We start from the raw sequence: 19,522 nt of genomic DNA, 5'->3' as shown, positions 1-19,522 counted from the left end.
CCCTGAGCCACGTAGCGGAGCTCCGTTGATCCCAGATCGTCGAAGACGCTCTCTCGTCAGCAGCTGTCCACCAGTCTTGTCCTTATCCCGCCGCTGCCAACCAGTTTGTGCTCAGGGATTAACATTTCCTAGCCTTCACCGAGTCCACAGCCCGTACCTGGCAACACATGACACCGTAGAAGCCCGTTTATAAACGTCCTAAACCCTGATTGAACTTTTATGACTGGACGCTTACACAGAGGGGGATTTTTATTTTCATGCGGACAACAGGAGGCCAGAAACTTTGCCGGGCAAAGGCTCGAAAGGTGACAGACTGCTGCAAATTTTGGTATGACCGAATGGGTAAATTTGGATGCAACAGTGACCCCCATTTTCTCTTTTCACAGTACCCCATACCCTGGCTGAAAGTGTTATTGGATGCCCTCCTAAACAAGCAACAGTGAGTAACAGCATTCCCTATTTTCTCTTTCTCTCTGTTTTGCGTAAGCATAAACAAGTCAATAATGGATCTCAGAAGGTAGGCCTCAACCAATACCTTTATCGATGCACGAAATCAGGCACCAGGTACGCTGTACTGAACCCTGTTGTCAGGTCTCGCAGTCCAGCTCGAGGCGTTGTGCTGACATGTAGGACTCGGAGCTGTAGTCGTGCCCCTCTGTCGTTCAATTTACGCTTCTTACTTGTATGATTCTACAATAGCAGAAATGATAGCACTGCGATAGAATAGCAAAAATGATAGTAACAGCGATTAAAGACTTTAAGTACGCGGAAGGGAACACACGGGAAAATAGCAGAACGCGCAAAAAAAACGAGTCCGAGCAAAAAAAGATTCACTACCGAGCCGGAGTAGCCGGCTTCGAACCCGACCGCGGCGGCCGCATTTCGATAGAGGCGAAACGCAAGAGGCGCCCGTGTTCTGTGCGATGTCAGTGCACGTTAGAGATCCCCAGGTGGTCGAAATTATTCCGGAGAGCTCCACTACAGCACCTCTTTCTCTCTTTCTTCTTTCACTCCCACCTTCCTCCCTTCCCTTACGGCGCGGTTCAGGTGTCCGCCGAGATGTGTGAGACAGATACTGCGCCATTTCCTTTCCTCAAAAACCAATCTACCATTTTGTCTAAAGTTGGTGCCCAGGCTCGGTAGCGATGACTTGGCGCGCTGGGCGAGGAGGTACGGCGAGGCGTCGGAGCAGAGTAGGGACTCCAGTTGATGCTCGAGACGCCGTCCGGACGGGCGTCGCCGCAGAGCCGACGCTATAGCTTCCTCATTCGGCTTAGTTCAGCGTTTCCTCTAATGCTTTCAGCACATGATGTCAGGTTCACGTTATTGACCTCACACATTGTGAGCTTAAGCAACACCCTTGTCCTAAAGCGTCACCCCGTAAGGGCTTGTAGTGAGCACGTCACGTCGTTCGCTAGAAGCAGAGCCAATACCATGAGACCATCATGAATGACATCTTCGCCAGTGATGCGAATCATTAACTCTGATGACCATATTTGTCAGTGAGTTTCAATGAATGACCTCTTATATGGAGTAAGCATGCCAATGGACCCCTCACGGTTTGACTTCTGCTCGTACAGCTAACGCAGAAGCTCGAGTCAGATAATTCGAACACCTGCAAATTTACTTTTAGGTTGATTTACTTTGAGGATACCTTTAGGTTTAGGTTGTACATGCCTGAGTCAGTTAGAATGCTATTAGCTCACGTATACTCGGCTCTTGCGTAGACGATGAATAGTTAATTTGCCGCGAAAAGGCCACAGCTGTGCGGAAATAAATTTTCACTCTTAAAGGGATCAATCTCTTTGTAATATCTGCTTGTACTCTCTGCTTCAGGAAGAGCCAGTTCCAAGCTGCAATTACTATTGTGGACAGACAGATGGTGGCGTGTGGAAGATGGGATATTACGTAAATGGAACTACTTGCCAGGTAAGATCACACAGTGCCCGTATCCCCTCTGAGGGAGCTTCGAGTGAACCAAGGTCTTTACAGATGGGTATTTACACTGGGGCTTCGCGCACACGAAACTGCTGCGCTCACCACCCTCCTGTGGTAGAACTTTCTTTGACTATCATTAAGCTTTCCTTACAATTTTATGCGCGCAGAGCATGAAAAGATTATGCTCTGCGCGCATAAAATTGTAAGGAAACCTTAATGATAGTCAAAGAAAGTTCTACCACAGGAGGGTGGTGAGCGCAGCAGTTTCGTGTGCGCGAAGCCCCAGTGATCAAAACAAAAATATTTTTACGTACTTTGTAAAGTTTATTCTTGAGGCGTAAAGAAAAACTCACCATGGGTCGATAGTAGAAAGGGTCGGATCGAGATGGAAATAATACTATGCCAACTGTGCGCACAGAAGTTTCTTGCAAGGCGCAGCTAAGCAGCGATATATTTGTACGCTGTCTGGAGAAATCTAAAAGTAGTAGGCGAATGAAACAGCTTAACGCATACATCACTGGCTGAAAACTGTAACATCTGCTTTAAGTCAGTGCACTATGTGTCAACGTATTTTGTACTGCATGTCATACTTCGAGCTGCTTCGGTCAGTATGTCCACGGTAGCCACTGAATTGTACAATGAAAGCGGCTGGAAAACTTAGCAGCTTAAATCGCATGTTATAAAGGTCATACGCTTTCGTCATGGGCATAATGCCACTGCAGCGGCAGCCGGTAAAAATGATTTAAATCCGTAATATTGATTGTTCAAATATCCCCACCTTCCTTGAGTAAAACAAAGAGAGCTGGATGCCTTACTTTTCAACCTAATCAGGTGTGATATGTTTTAATCTACTTGTATCAGGCATGGGTCGTGATTCTCTCAGGTGCCGTTTTCTCTACAGAAGCTTTCAGTCAATCAATCCGTCATAATAATTGTGGACGAAATGTTCAGGTAGCGCAGATTTTTTCATTAGATTGATTTTTGGAATGCTTCTGGTGTGACACTTAACGCCCTCTATTCAACAGTCTCATGATCAGTTTCATGAGAGGGAAATAACTAGAAGAATAAGAATGGGGTGGAGCGCATATGGCGGGTTCTCTCAGATCATGAATTACAGTTTACCGATATCTTTCAAGATAAAAGTGTACAACCGCTGTATCTTACCGTTACTCACCTGTGGGGCAGAAACGTGGAGGCTAACAAAGAGGATTCAGCTTAAGTTAAGGACAACTCAGCGAGCTGTCCTCAGCGAGCGAACATACACTCAGCGACAACTCAGCGAGCGAACATACACTCAGCAGCAGCGGTCCCGAATGTTCCTGGCGCTCGGCTAAAACAACCCTTCATATATTACAGGATTCACATCATCACCAGCACGTGCCTTGCTCCTTCCTCAAGCCCAGATCCAGCCGATTAACAGAAGACAACGCCCCTGTTCCGTTCATCCCCACTTCATAACCACGTCACATCAGGACCACTACAAAAAGGGCCCACATCGACAGCAGCTTCACATACACTCAGCAGCAGCGGTCCCGAATGTTCCTGGCGCTCGGCTAAAACAACCCTTCATATATTACAGGATTCACATCATCACCAGCACGTGCCTTGCTCCTTCCTCAAGCCCAGATCCAGCCGATTAACAGAAGACAACGCCCCTGTTCCGTTCATCCCCACTTCATAACCACGTCACATCAGGACCACTACAAAAAGGGCCCACATCGACAGCAGCTTCACATACACTCAGCAGCAGCGGTCCCGAATGTTCCTGGCGCTCGGCTAAAACAACCCTTCATATATTACAGGTTGGTCCCGTTGACTTTGTACTCAGAGGGTGTGTGGTTGCCGCTGCTGCTGAGCGCGCCTGGTTTTATAAACATGTCTGAATGTCTCATATGCAACAACTCGTTTGGCGACGACGAAATTTTCCTGTCTTGTTCGGAATGTCAGTTCAGTTATCATGTGGGCGCCTGTTCGGGAGTATCTTTAACTGCGCACCGAAAAAAATCCGAGGCGGCCCTAAATTCCTGGAAATGTGCCACTTGCAAAACAGCCAAGGCCCGAAGTGGTCAGAGTGCCGCAGCCGATGACGAGGTAGCTGAGCCGAACCTTTCAGCTGAAATTTTAGAGATTCACCGCAAACTTGCCATTCTAATCGAAATGAAAGTTAAAGTAGATGCCTTGGAGGAAATAAAGGACACAGTATTAAATGTCGAACAGTCAATGCACGAGATGTCCTCAAAATATGACGAGGTCATCATTCAGATGAAGCAGCAAAATGCGGACATCGCAAGCCTACGTAAACGTGTGGAGAAGCTGGAGGTCAAAGTAAATGATCAGGAAATTCATGAGCTGCGGCAGCAAGTAAATGACATCGATCAGTACAGCAGACGGCTCAATCTAGAAGTACATGGTCTTCCCTTACATGAAAGTGAAAATCTGCTAGAAAAGCTTAATCGTATCGCAGACGATCTGCAGCTTCCGCCTCTCTCTGGATCAGACATTGAATCCGCCCACCGCCTTCCCCTGAAGCCACGATCTGATGGAACTGATGTCGATGCTGAGAAAGCTAGTACCGACAGGAATGTGAAGTTTCCACCCGTTCTTGTCCGCTTTACTTCCCGTAGAACAAGAGACGCTTGGCTCGAAAAAAAAGCTGCACTGAAAGAATCAAGAAAAAACATTTATTTCAATGAAAACCTCACAGCACAAAACAAAAAGCTTTTCTGGCACATGAAGGCACGAGCAGATGAAAAAGACTATGAATTTGCGTGGCACAAGAATGGTAGACTGTTCGTACGCCGTGCCGGCCGCTCTCGGGTTATCAGAATTGTCACGATGGAAGATCTCGATAAAATAAGGTAGAGGCAGTCATCTGTGCCAGTTTCTTGGTTTATTTGTGCTCAAAATGACAATCCCTTCTCGCGAATGCAAGTACTATGACACGCAATCCTTTAAAGAAAGCAGATCATTTCGCCGTGGCAACCGGCTTTCTATGTTTCACTTGAATGCACAAAGCTTAAAAAGTAAACATGAATCTGTTTGCTTGCTCCTAGATGAATTAAACCACGAATTTGATATTATGGCTTTTTCTGAGACATGGTTTCGTGATGAGTCTGATGCGGTGCACTTCCCAGGATATAGATGTGTTTCACTGCCCAGGAAAAACAAAAGAGGGGGAGGTGTAGCTTTTTATGTCAAATCAAACTATTCCTTTGATGTTATTCGTGAGTTTACGGTTACGCTTGATGACTACGAATCACTGATGATTGAATGTGCTAGAACTATATTTGTCGTTATTTACAGACCACCCACTGGAGTCAAATCTAAGCTGCTTGATTTTATAGAGCACATGTTTGATTACTGTTCACATCTTGGCAAACGTGTCGTTGTCACTGGGGATTTTAATATTAATCTACTTTATTTGGAGCATCACGCGCAGGCATTTTTAGATGTGTTCTTTTCTTTTGGCTACGGAAATGTTATCACTGTTCCTACAAGGGTGACGAATGAATCTGAAACCCTACTTGACTTGTGCTTCACGACGCAAACAGCTGGTCTAGAGTCGGGTGTCCTAATATCAGATGTAAGTGATCACATGCCGATATTTGTATTTTTTAACCCAGAAACAAAAATACACCGACAACGCGAACATGACGTGCGACCACCATACAGAGCAATAAACGAGAGCACGATGGCTATTTTTGAAAGATCAATCAGCAAACTAGACTGGTCTTGCATTTACAACATGACGGATCCTGTAGAGGCGTTCTGCCGTTTTGCTACAGTATTCAAACAGCTTTATGAGGAGGCATTTCCTTTAAGAGAGACTAAATGCAATAGGAAATGCAGAAAACCATGGATTGACAACGAGCTGTTAAAAAGAATAAAAGAGCGAGAACGACTTTTTGCTGCTTTTATAAAGACAAGGAATCCGGAGTACTTAATAAAATTTAAAAAGGTAAGAAACAGACTGACCCGGGATGTAAAATTAGCACGCGAAAATTATTATGAGAACAAATTCAGTACTATTCTTAATGACCCCAAAAAGGTCTGGAAAACTCTAAATGAACTGCTTCCTCATAAAAAAGAAAGCCCTGTTTCTGAGATAAGCGATGGAGGAACAATATACACCGGAGTTTCACTCGCGAATAAGTTTAACCAACATTTCTTGAAAAGTGGATCCTCAAGTGCTTCGGACACTAGCAAACCTACGTATAGATCGTATATGTCCGCTAGTATAAGCAGGTCTTTATTTTTCACACCTACAGATGAGACAGAAATATGCGATCTTCTTTCCAAGTTAAAGAACTCGGCAGCTTGTGGTATCGACGGTATAAAAGCACAGCCTGTCAAAACAGTTGCCGCATTCATTAGTAAACCCCTTTCATACATGTGCAATCTGATATTATCAAATGGTATCTTTCCAGACGAATTAAAAATCGCGAAAGTATCCGTGATATTTAAAGGTGGTGACAGGAATGACATTAACAACTACAGGCCCATTTCTATCTTGCCAGTTTTTTCAAAAGTAGTCGAACAGGTGATTAATAAACGTTTATTAAGTTTCTGCAATATAAATAACATTCTGACCGATAAACAGTACGGGTTTCGAAAACAACAATGTACGGAAACAGCACTACTACGCATTAAAGAAAAAATAGTTAGCAACTTTGAGAATAAACTGTTCACAATAGGAATATTTCTTGACTTTAAAAAGGCGTTCGACTCTATCAAACACGATATCTTATTGCTAAAGTTAAGTGAGTATGGCATAAGGGGAATTGCACTTAACCTAGTGAAAAGCTATTTAAGTAATCGACTACAGTGCACAGAAATACTTAAATCGAGATCCGCACTAGGAGATATCAAATATGGTGTCCCACAAGGTTCTATTCTCGGTCCGCTCCTTTTTCTTTTGTACATAAATGACATTATTAACGTGCCCCTAACAGCAGACATCATACTATATGCTGATGACACTAACGTATTTTTTTCTGGTGCAAACTTATCTAATGTTCAGCGCGAAGCTAACATTTGGCTAAAGAACATTTCTGAATGGCTAAGAATAAATAAATTAGAACTTAACATTAAGAAAACAAAGTACATTGTTTTTCGCCCTCGTGGTAAGCATATTGATGAAAACATAGCGCTAAAATATAACGGTGAGACCATCGAGCGCTCCATTTCTCATAAATTTCTGGGAGTTTTGTTTGAAGAAAACTTGAACTGGTCAAATCATATCGACAGCATAAAAACCAGTATTGTGAGATCTATTGGTATTATTAATAAGTTAAGAAACTTGCTACCCCAACAACTGAAAATTCAGCTTTATTATAGTCTAGTGCATTCACGCCTTCAATACTGTTTATCCGTTTGGGGAACTACAACAAAAACCAACTTAGATAGGTTATATACATTACAGAAACGAATAGTACGCATTATAGAAAATGCACCTTACAGGACTCATTCTGCCCCACTTTTCAAGAAGAACACTGTGCTAACTATCGAAAACCTGTTAAACAGAAAAACTGCAATTGCCATATTCCGCGCAGTCAAGCTTAATGAAACTGAATTTTTCCGAAAATATCTGCTGAAAGAACACAGCTACAACACAAGGTGCACAGCTTACAACATATGTAAAATACGCACAAATTATGGCATGCAAAAGCAATCCTTTGTTATACCCGATTTGTTAAATCGTCACCCAGCCATCATGACAATTGTAAATCAATCACCGTCCATAGGGGTTTTCAAAAAGAAGTTGAATGCCTACTTAATGTCATAGTAGAAAGGACTTGACTTCGTACATTTCTTGCTTTTTGAGTGCTAGTTTCTTACCTTTGCGTCACGTTTTGTATCGCTGCATGTTTTTTTCTTTTTTTTCGTTTTTTCACCTGTAATTCAGTGCCTGCAACCGTTTTCATGTCCACTTTTTCCTTTCTTTTCCTTCACCGTATGCTGAGGTGCTGTGTGTATTGAGAGGCTGACACTCGTCAGGCACCTGTGCCTTTTTGTCAGCCTCTTAGACAGACCTGTACATTTGTATCACGTCTGCCTGAAATAAATAAACTTCAAACTTCAAACTTCAAGCTATGGAAAGAAAAATGTTAGGTGTAACGTTATAAGATCGGAAGAGGGCAGAGTGGGTGAGGGAACAAGCGCGGGTTAATGACATCCTAGTTGAAATCAAGAGGAAGAAATAGGCTTGGGCAGGGCATGCAATGCGAAGGCAAGATAACCGCTGGCTCTTAAGAGTAACGGAGTGGATTCCAAGAGAAGGCAAACGTAGCAGGGGACGGCAGAAAGTTTGGTGGGCGGATGAGATTAAGAAGTTTGCAGGGAATACGGTGGTCGCAACTGGCGAAGGACAGGGTTCATTGGAGAGACATGGGAGACGCCTTTGGCCTGCAGTGGGCGTAGTCAGGCTGGTGATTCAATGCTCTCACAACCGATGAAGGCTGAAGTTTTAAAATTATAGACGATGTGTGGTTAAGGCGCGTTTGAACAATCTGGAGGGCCCAGCTTCTCGTTTCATACTTTTAAGTGCCCAGAAGATGCCAAGAATTTTGGGCTCATGTTGCCTAACCCCAACGTTTCGCCCCTCGACAGTACGGCGATGACACCGGGCTCTGCGCTGAGATCTCCGGAGTAGGCGTCGGTTGCTTCGACAAGAATGATGATGAGGTACTAAAGTTCCTCCAAGATATTGGGGTCAAGAAGCCAACTAAGGGCACAAAAAAGACCAAGAAACCCAAGAAACCAAAGAAAACAAAGAAAACCAAGTCACCGAAGACGAAAAAGCCAACACAAGAGCCTGAGTGGTAGATGAAACGACGTTCGTAAATAAAGCTCAGCTGAGTTCACTGTAGTGGTTTTGCGAGATATTTACATCCGTCGTCCTTATTAGGCAGCATATGCTGCTGCCAGTACTAAGAAATATTACAAAGGCTGGATTGTTATCTAGCAAACTGTGGGAAGAAGGTGTTCTTTTCCGAAGGGGCATTTCTGTGGCCAGTCCTGATGGTAACGTTTTTGTGTGGTCAGTCTTAGGCACCAACAATTTTAAAATCAATACCTGTACTTCAATAAAATGGCATGCATTTTGTACGACCCTTTGCCTCTATACCGCGACGTACAGCATTTGTCCTATTACTGGCTCAAGTCAAGGTATCTCTTTTAGGTGATGTTCGGTTTAGCGCATCGGTTTTGAACATGACTTAAGCTTTGATGCATTTTATTTTGCTTATTGGTACTGAGTACTGTAAGCCTGAATCACAGGAAATATTCGCGTTTGGAAACGTGATGCTGCGGTGTCCGGCGGCTGAGTCCAAACAAGAGGATCGAACCCTGCACGTGGAGGCCGCATTTTGACGGACGCTAAATGCAGAATGGTCCTTGTGCTGAGCAAAATCGGTGACGTGGATAATTCTAGGCAGACGAAATTAAATTACAGATCATTATTAAGGCGCGGTTCAAACCCCACGTACACGTTCGGGACGATAAGCTCTAGATACCACACCATATAATATGCGTAATGTTAAAAATATCTTTCGCACAAAAGACATATACGTTAGAAATATATTATATATTAAGATAACAACATTACCTGTGTTGATGCCAAATATGTTTCGCACAAAAACATAGACGCTAGAAATATATTATATATCAAGATAACAACATTACCTGTTGAGGTGAAACGAACAAAACCTTTTAACTGCTAACAGGTTCACAGGGCTTCAGAGGCAGCGCGAGGAAGAGAAAAAAAAGTGAGTTAACAACAGATAATGAGGAGAAAAAGGCAGCTTTCTAAGAAACCTTGAAAACTGGACGCTATAACACCAGTGATGGCGAACATCAGAAAACAGGTGAAACATGGTTTGGTTAATTGGGGTTTAACGTCCCAAAGCGACTCGGGCTACGAGGGACGCCGTAGTGAAGGGCTCCGGATAATTTCGACCACGTGGGGTTCTTTAACGTGCACTGACATCGCACAGTGCACGGGCCTCTAGAGTTTCGCCTCCATCGAAATTCAGCCGCCGCGGCCGGGATCAAACCCGCGTCTTTCTGGCCAGCAGCCGAGTGCCGTAACCACTGAGCCACCGCGGCGGGGTAAGGCGAAACATGGTAATGTTAACTAGTAATAGGGTTAAATAATTTCTACTAGTTTGCTTTTCAGATACTACACAGGCACCTGATTTCAACAAGAGGTTTGGAGGTAGGCTTTAGTATGGCATAACAGTTTTATAGGATATCGAAAACGTGCTGTGGCTCAGCTTTTCCCTCCGCACTATGGCTGAGCAAATTTTGGTCAGTTTGCACGCTCTTAAAGCACAGAAACCCACACAGAAGATATGTATCAAGTATTTAGCACTACACTATAAACGAATGACAGCTCTTTAAATGCGCACTAGGCAAGAAAAATGGGACAATTATCGAATTTCCAGCTTAGTCGAAAACAACCACACACTAGTTTGGGATTACAATTTAAGCACACTTGGAAATTGACCGCAAACGGTGTTCCTGTACGCGACGGGAAGACTGGGCGACCGAGAGTCGCCTCCACCACTCATGAGACAGTGAGCCCCGGAAGCAAGGGTCATTTACTCTCGCAGGATTGGACGTTAGCGACGAATGGAAGGTTTGAGATGATGAATGTTCAGAGATGAAAATGCAATTGATGCACATGGCTTAGACTCCCATTCTCAATGCGTACACTCAACAGAATTTCTTTTTGAGTCCTCAGGAATATTTTGGCGTCAATTGTCGCTATAGATGCGCCTGGTTTCGAACCTCTTGATTAAAGGTGCGCTAGAGAGGAATCTGAGCTCCTTTTTTTACCGCAGGAACTCGATGTACATGTTCCAAGCATTCTTAGAAACTTCGAATTATTGTCCTGTGCCGACAATAAATTAGATCTAATGTCAATCTAATTTAGATTGGATTAAACGCTCCGGCCCCTGCCTTTGTTTTAACTCATCGGTGAAGGTAGGAGGAATCAACTAACGCATTGGTGTGCCTTTAAAGTAGTCGCGTGGCGGCTTCGATTTCGCTTTTATTGTTTTTTTTTACGTTTCCGTGAATAAATAGATTCAGTCAGGGACTGCATATCTGCTAATTAGGAACACGGAAATAAGAATACGCGCGGACTCTTTGCTTTCTCCAATCACTACGTATCCCTCCGCGGATGGCAGAGCGGCAAGCCGCCACGGGACTGGCTGAAAGATTGGTTGGTTGACTCCCCCTACCATCAGCTGTGAGTTTGAAAAAAGGCGGGAGCCGGGATGTTTAATTGGATTTAAATTAGGGAAATCGGCACACAGTACAATGATTCCATATTTTACAAGAATGCTCGGAAAGTGTAGATCGAGTTCCTGCGCTAAAGTAGACTTACCTCGCGACTTTAGGGCAGCCCTACTAATCCTATTACTTCCCAAAAACATGCACCCCATACACCATAAGTGTAGAAGACAAGCACGGACCAAAGCCTTACATAATAAATACGGACAGTGCGCCGGAACAATTTACGTATATGCAGCAGAATACAAACATACGGTAAAAAGACGAGTTCAGATTCCCCTTTAGTGCACCTTTAAAGACACTTGGTTTTTGAGGCACGAAAGAAGTAGCCGATAACATCACTTTTGTATCTGGTTAGTTTTCCGTACTAATTATGAGGTCGCTGCGGGATTAACCTCGTCTGGCAGAATTGCTGGTTAAAAATATCTGTCAAGCGGATACGGTACGCTGGCCAACAGCCACTGAAACTGCACTGGACGTCCACGGGACGTTACAAACGTCCCCAGGAAGTCCCATAGAGTATTGGTGTTCATTGGGTGTTGGTTTGCTTGCTTCTGATCTGTGAAATTAGCCGGGAGCTGATTTACTGCTATTTGCTTTTATATTTGTTATGCTGAAAGGTGCGCGCAATAGTTATGCTCGATATTGAACACGTTCACGGCGTTGTGGGTCACTGTTGGGTCGCGTTTTTTTTTAATGCTGTGAGGCCTCAAATACCGCGTCACATGATGAAGCCATGGGTCACAGTTTATTGTGAGGCCTAAGAAGGAGGTTCTCCCCCAATAAAATCTGTCCCACGGCTTCATCCTGTAAGCCAGTATTCGGGGTCTCACAGCGTGAATATATAGCATGTCCCACCAATGACATGCAATCCACTGAGCGCGCTAAAAATCAGTGTCATGTCCCGAACGTTGAAACGAAAGGATTCATCCTAAAATCACACCAATAACAAATGAACAGCATGAGTCGCTTGTTTCTTTTTAGAAACCTATTTACTTGCTCTCTTTCTGAAGGCCCTCCAGAACATAATATTTATGCACATTTCGACTTTCGGTTTTGAAGAATTTCGTCATTGATAGCCGGCATGTTTTTCATTGAGGACATTTTAACGGCCCAAGTGCTCAAAATTTTGCGTCATCTGGCAGTAAAGTGAGACTGGAATAGTTTAGTCGATGCGATATGTTTAGATTGTGACAAGGCTTTTGAAAGCCCGTCTGATTAAAACTGCTTTGGAACATAAAGCTATAAATAAAAATACTTACTCTGACATGTATAGGGGTTTACTTATACTTTAGGCTTCAGATATAAATAGTTTGTAATAAGATAGGTCTCCGTCTGCAGTATTCGACGTTCCTCATGCGGTTTGCATACAGTAAGTTTTCATGCCGGAAAGCCTCCTCCACCAACACAGCGCTTGTTGTCGTCGAGGAATGACTATCTCAAGCTTCTTTCGGTGTCTTAAAGGGGCCCAGAAACACAATCTTAGTTAACTGTTTTGCCTGTTGATTGCATACAGTGAGTTATAATGGTGCTATTAGCGTCGGCAATACCGCGTACATTCCGTTTTTTAATATTTTAATGTCCTCCCAAAAACAACTACATGGCTCTGATGGTGCCGCCACACAGTGGCGGGTTTTTAGCAGCGGATATGACATCACCGTGCGCGAGCTTGAAGACCGGACAAACAGTAAATATACTGCAAATTGTGTGAATAAATAGAGACACATTTTGTCATCTGTCTGCGTTTTATATTAGATCAACAAAAACAATTTGTTTGTCTTAGATAAAAGCCCTGCAAAGCAAGTAAAATAAAAACACACCACCAGGGGCGCTCTGGCATGGAAACAACGCTGCCAGTCTCACAGAGAGCAGGCAACCATGGAGTACAAACTTCCGCGACGTGCTCTGGCTGGCTGTTTTGATTGGTTGCGCCAGGTGCCGTCATTGGGAGAGCGAAATAGGAGTGGGAAGCCCCGCCAAAATCGCGTTGAGGGCAGCGTTTTGTTTGCTTGTATTTTGAAATTTCTTCACTGAATAACTCCCGTTCCTGTGCATCGATTCCTGTAATTCTTTTTAAGTCAGCATCTGTGTGACATAAAGAACCCACCTGAAGTAAAGCAGGTATTCCCCCAGGCAGTGTTTCGCAGCCCCTTTAAGTTTAAAGATTTCGGCTCGCCTTTCCTCACAGCAAGCAACGAAGCGATAAAGAATTAGGCATATATCTCGCCTTTGGAAGGCAGCGGCTTCTGTGTGTGTGTGTGTGTGTGTGTGTGCGCGTGAGTGCGTGCGTGCGTGTTATGTGCGTGTGTGTCTGTGTGTGCGTGTGAGTGAGTGAGTGAGTGAGTGAGCGAGTGAGTGAGTGAGTGAGTGAGTGAGTGAGTGAGTGAGTGAGTGAGTGAGTGAGTGAGTGAGTGAGTGAGTGAGTGAGTGAGTGAGTGAGTGAGTGAGTGAGTGAGCGAGCGAGTGTGTGAGTGGACGGTTTCGAAAGCGGAGAAACCAAGTGCAAAATTATACCCACATGCGTCATCTGTTCCCCATGTGGGGAAACAAATCCACATCTCAGGGAAGTAATTTTTGTGCGATACAGCAATTAGGTAGTCTAGAAAAACAGCCCGATTGTGCCGGCATCTACCACTTTGCGCTGTCTGGCATGGGTTGCGTAATTCGAACGGAATATTCGAAGCAAGTTCATCGATAAATTGCGGAGGTGTTAAGGTTGCTGCGTGCCGTCTTCGCCAGAAGTAACCGGGCACAGGTGGTTTATTTCTTAGCTGCGTAGCGAACCCCTTCTGGCAGCACTTAGGCTCTGAATCTGTGTAAAGTAAGGGGAACCTTTGTCCTTACGTTTTGGCAGATTTCGGTCTTTAGGTATGCCATAAAGGCTCAGTTATAGAGGTGAGAAGCAAAGACCTGCTGCTCGGTTACTTTTGGCAAAGACGGTACATTCCGCATTTACGTTCTTTGCAGTGCTTGTGGCTTTAAAACTATCCTTGGTTACTTTCTTCGGCCACACAGAGGGACGCATTAGGTCCCGTTCTTTTCGTCAGTTCGCAGGGGGTTGTATCCTAATTTTAAGGCGCTGATATGGAATGGAAAGGTCTAAGTATAAAGTGACAAACAAAAGAGAGGTTATCGTACTGACTGAATCAAAACGGTTAGGGTGATTTGCATTACAGCTATAATTGTCTCTATTAGAGATCAAGTGTATCTGTTACTTCCTGATAGGCTTGTCTTGCTTGTTATATTAACACCTCTTTTTGGGTTAGTTGGTGCATACTTGTATCAGAGAAAAAATAGTGCCAAACCATGCAAACCACAAGAAAGGAACGAGGACGAGACACAAGCGCTTGTGTCTCGTCCTTGTTCTTTTCTTGTGGTACGCATGGTTTTGCGCTATTTTTCTTTTATTCAGAGCGAGAGAGGGTTGTTTTGTGGTTCGTTTTTGTGTACTTTTTGCCTTCCCATGTTCATATAACTTGTTCGGAAGGTGCTGCCGTGTATGTATACTAGTAGTGACCGAAATAAGCAGAGAGTGGTCACTGAACACCTTGCTCTGTACTTTGTTCGTTTTTGACTGTTTGCTGTTGCAATCTTTCACCATAGCACTGCTTCAACTTTGGGACTGTCACAACCACTTGCCTGCTCCAATGAAAGACATCAACGGCTGGAAATTGTCCGCAGTCTATTCGCCGTCACTTCGTCTTGTTTAGAGTTCGGAAATGCAGTGTGCGCCAGTTCATTTTTATGTACTGCTAGTGTCTCGAAGATCCATTAGCTCACCAACAACCGCGTTTTTTTTCAGCATCTCGGTGGAAAATGAGTGTGGCTGCATTTTTTTTTTCTTATTTTGAGCGGCAAGAAGTATATAGGGGAGGGCGAAGGCCTGCTTTTCTTACCATTTCTGGTTGAATAAAAGCGCTGCGGTTAATTTATGCTTTTGTCACGAGATTACCCTAGGCGGAAAGAATTGTTTCCCCTTTGGACTAAAGCTGGAGCCGAGGTAGCGAGAACCGTCTGTGCTCGTATCTCCAGAGGCCCAGACCACCTTAGTGACGGCAGCGAGGAGCAGGAAACGTTCAGTCCTCGTTTACCTAGATCGACACTTTTCGTTGATCAGTTCAGTTCAGTTCAGTGCATTTATTTCAGTCATGTACAATGACTGAGGAGAAAGGAAAAAAAGCCGCGCACGCGGCTTGACAAAGCTCCCATCTCCCGTCTCCGATCTCCCGTCTGACTGTGCGACGTACTGTTTCCTAACATAAAACATTGTCAGTGACGTTGCCTTTATACATTGTTTGTATTCTTTATTCTTTCTTACGTGGTGCACGTGTGGTCTACATGTCATTGTTCTTTGGAATGATACATGATTCGTTTGGTTTAGTCCCGACCCCACGATTAAACTCGGGTAGAGAACGCCTGCAGTTCACTCTTCCGTCCCTGCTAAACGCGTATGTATATAATAATTTTGACCTTTTCAGTTCGTCAAACAGGTCTTTGCGTGCTTTGTATGCTAGCATCTAGGATTTGTAATTTGTGCTTTTTTTATTTTTCTTTTTTTTTCTTTGCTGCCATTACCTGTGTCTACCCAATGTGAATATTGTGTCAATATTGTATAATGTTTTTTCGTTTTCTCTTGTACCTGCTCATTATTGTATACTTGTTATCACGCTTTGCAACTGCCTTTTGTATTAAAAGCCTTGCTGTCAAGCTGCTGCCAAGCGAAAGGGGGCTGCGGCTTAGTCAAGCTGTCTCTCACAGCTTTTTCTGCGCCTCCGCTGTCTGTATCTTTACAAGGCAGAAATAAAGAATTTGAATTTGAATTTAGTTTATGGGGGTTTAATATCCCAAAGCGACTCAGACTATGAGGGACGCCGTAGTGGAGGGCTCCGGAAATTTCCACCACCTGGGGTTCTTTAATGTGCACTGACATCGCACAATACACGGGCCTCTACTAGAATTTTGCCTCCATCAAAATTCGACAGCCGCGGCTGGGTTCGAACCCACGTCTTTCCGGTCAGCAGCCGAACACCATAACCGCTGAGCCACTGCGGCAATTCGTAGGTGCACATTGTCTATTTCTTTACTACTGACTCTTGCTAGAGGTTTTACAGTCTGGCTGACAGTATACAAAAGTAAAATAATGATAAGAAATATATCGCAGGAGATGAATCGCACGGGCCTCGTTATAAGCGAACCACGGTCTCCCATCTGTATCAGTAGAACGACATGAGCGATTTCTATGGCATATCGAAAACATGCTGGCACGGAACGAAAAATTAATTTTACAGAGGACAATGACTGGCAGAAGTGAACTCATGCAACCGCAATGTCCAAGTCACTGTGCGCCCACAGCCCCTCCGGGCGACCGCGGGTTTTCTCCCGCTAATGAACGGCCAGGGTGGAATTCGGAAGCGAATAATTCACTTTGAAAAAATGCACCTGAGACAAGTGTTTTAGCTGAGCGTCAAAACTTTGCCATTATACTTTTTCGTCGCAGAATGCAATCGGGAGCGAACCGCAGTTGTGGTTGTGGACACATGAGCAAGCAACACCTGGTGACCGTCACCGCCGAGAGCTTGACAAATTTTCCTTCCCGTCTCTACGCTTTGTTTTCTGCCAAGTTTACCATTAGCCCAACTCCAGACTGTAATGGTGGAGCATTAAAACTCATCAACCAGGTTGGCAGAGCGAGTTCTCAGCTACGGTCGAGGCAGTGCATTTTCTAGGGCGCCTACCCTCTAAAGCTGAAGGAAGGCGGCAGGAAAAGAGTGAATCGACTGCTTCACCCCTCCAAGAACTCTGTATTCAGTCCGCATTGCATATGGAGTAAAATGCCATATTACACTCATGCGTAGCGGTGCACTCCGTCACTTAGCAAGGGATTCGACTGTGGTAGTCTCGACGCCAGAGGTAGGGTTGGAAGGTTTCAACACAATTGCCGTTGCCCGTCTTCGATCACGCTCCACGAGATACGGTTTAACAGGACATTCCGCTTCGGCCACTAGGTTCAATGCGGCTGCTGTGAACAAACCGAAACCTAGCCTACACTTAACAAATATATCCGCGAAAGTAGAAAACCATGCTGCCAACTCCGAGGCTCTCTCTGCAAAGCACCGCACCTTGCCATTCGACGCCACTGTGGGTTCGGATACAGACCGCGGCATGGAGTTGTCTTTCCATCTATTCTTCTACTTATCTGGTGTCTGTAGAAATTAGCGGAAGATTTTCTGCCGTCAAGTAATGCCACAAAAAATTTATAAAGAAGACGAATTCCCTTAAGTCTTCCTTGGCCTAGAAGTCGGTTGCCTTGTTTCTCAACAACAATATCTTATTTCTCAACAACAATATCTAGGTGTCACATTTGACAGCCACTTACACTGGCAAGACCAAATTGAGGCAGTCTGCGGGAAGTTGGCATCTGGATGTCATGCTCTTCATCAGGTTAAGGAATTATTTGACATCTCTACATTACGAATGCTTTATTTTGCCTTCATCGAAAGCCATCTATCATACTGTGTCGAATTATGGGGTGGAACTTACCATACGTGTTTAAATCCTATTATCCGTCTTCAAAAACGTGCATTAAGAATAATAAACAAGTCTAACCGTTATGAGCACAGCAAACTGTTGTTCTGCAAGTCAATGATCCTTTCATTTGATTCATTGTACCGATTAAAAATCTGTATGTATTCACAACATCGTAAGACACAACCACCCCTTTCATGCATCAATACTTCATCTCCCGCTTCAATCCACTAGAAACCTCTCTTTCTGCAATTTCAACCTCCCTCCCATCCGCAATGTATATGGTGAGCGTTTAGTGCAGTCTGCTGGGGTAAAAATTTGGAACGCGATACCCATTTCTCTTAAAAACTCGCAGAATTTTGCTGGTATGGTTAAAAAACACTTAATTGAAATAACTGATTTAACCTGAAATTCTTTTTCCGTCACAGTTTTCTGTTATTATGTACTCTTTATGTAACACGATAGTTTTTACTAACACTTGATGTCCGAAAGTTCTTTTTGCATGTCATGTTTTCAAAGCTATTTTATTCCTTTTGCCGCGCCGAATGTTATCTACCAGTGTTATTTAGACTGCTTTGCTTTTAATCTTGTACTACGCTTACGCTTTTCTATATATGTCCGCCGTTTTTGAATGTGCTTTTACGTATTTTGTGTACTTGGACCCGAACTAGCCACTGGCTATGGGTCCAAAAAGTGCTTGTATTTCCTGTAAAAGAAATTCGAAAATAAATTGAAATTGAAATTGAAAAAAAAAACATCAGAACAGGCCTCTCAATTCCCATATTCTTGCGTGCTACATGCTCCTTACAGCTAATAAGGGCGGCCTGTCGTAGGGCGCTCCCTAATCTGATCGATGTGGCTTGCAGTATTATGTCATGGTAACTCTATGATAGCTCCAGTCTACGGAAAGAAATAAGCCTTATTACTATAGAGGTTTGTCTTTCACATTCCTTGCTTACTGGTGATGGCGTGCGGCATTGCAAGCTTTTATTTCTTTCGCCAGCTGAGACCTTATTCTCCAGTGCATGGTAGGCTCGGCGGGTTCTTAGGTTTTTAAAACTCCTATCGTTGTTTGACCAGCCTGATCTGAATATATAATTAATTTATCGCTGTTCTAATCTTGCCAAACACTGAGTAGACATTCTGCTATCGCCGGAGTTGAATTGTTGTCTAAACACACCTATGCCAAATAAACATTACAGATTAGTTCTGTGAAATACTGTTTTTCTATCCCCTATACCCGCGTTCGTCTCTGAGTTCTCAGGCTAGAGACACCATTATTGCGTTCCATGTTTGAATGCTACAAGCCGCGTTCTACCTTGCAACCTGGCTGAGGTGTTTCAGGAGCTGCAGGATTCCTGCTGCATGTGATAAGAAAGCAAAATTCTTCTCAGAGCCACATATTTCTAAAACCCTCTAGCAGCCCATAACAAACTTGGGAGGGTATGGAGTATGCTTAGGGAATGCTTTCGGGTAAAACCCGATTTTACCCGATTTTTTCACCCCGAACGTATTCCTAAAATATCAGGTAAAACCCGATTTTTCCCGATTTCTGAAACAATTGGGCCCACGGAATTGCTGTGCCTCCAGTCGGCGCGCAGGCGAGACGCGGCCAAGGCGGCCGACAGTCGTTGACTGCAGGCCCCGTGGCGCCATCTAACATCGGAGTCCCGGGCGAAAGGTGTTTTGTCTATGTTATCTAAGAGCAGTGCCATATTAGTAAGAACTTGTGAAGAGTTTTGCGCCAAAATCTCCACAAAAT

General features: G+C 44.0%; 1 long non-coding RNA gene across 1 annotated transcript; it reads left to right on the top strand.

Moving 5' to 3' along the window:
* The first annotated feature begins 414 nt into the window (after nt 1-414).
* LOC149346984 (uncharacterized) lies at nt 415-8,668 on the top strand. Its single transcript, XR_016292115.1, has 3 exons — nt 415-439; nt 1,837-1,929; nt 8,548-8,668. It is a non-coding gene; the product is annotated as an uncharacterized LOC149346984 (long non-coding RNA).
* The last annotated feature ends 10,854 nt before the right edge of the window (nt 8,669-19,522 follow it).

The sequence above is a fragment of the Amblyomma mixtum genome, chromosome 4 (assembly GCF_055824585.1).
Source record: "Amblyomma mixtum isolate Tamu chromosome 4, ASM5582458v1, whole genome shotgun sequence".
Classification (NCBI taxonomy): domain Eukaryota; kingdom Metazoa; phylum Arthropoda; class Arachnida; order Ixodida; family Ixodidae; genus Amblyomma; species Amblyomma mixtum.
Note: the sequence above shows the minus strand (reverse complement) of the source record. Positions and strands in the feature narration are given on the sequence as shown.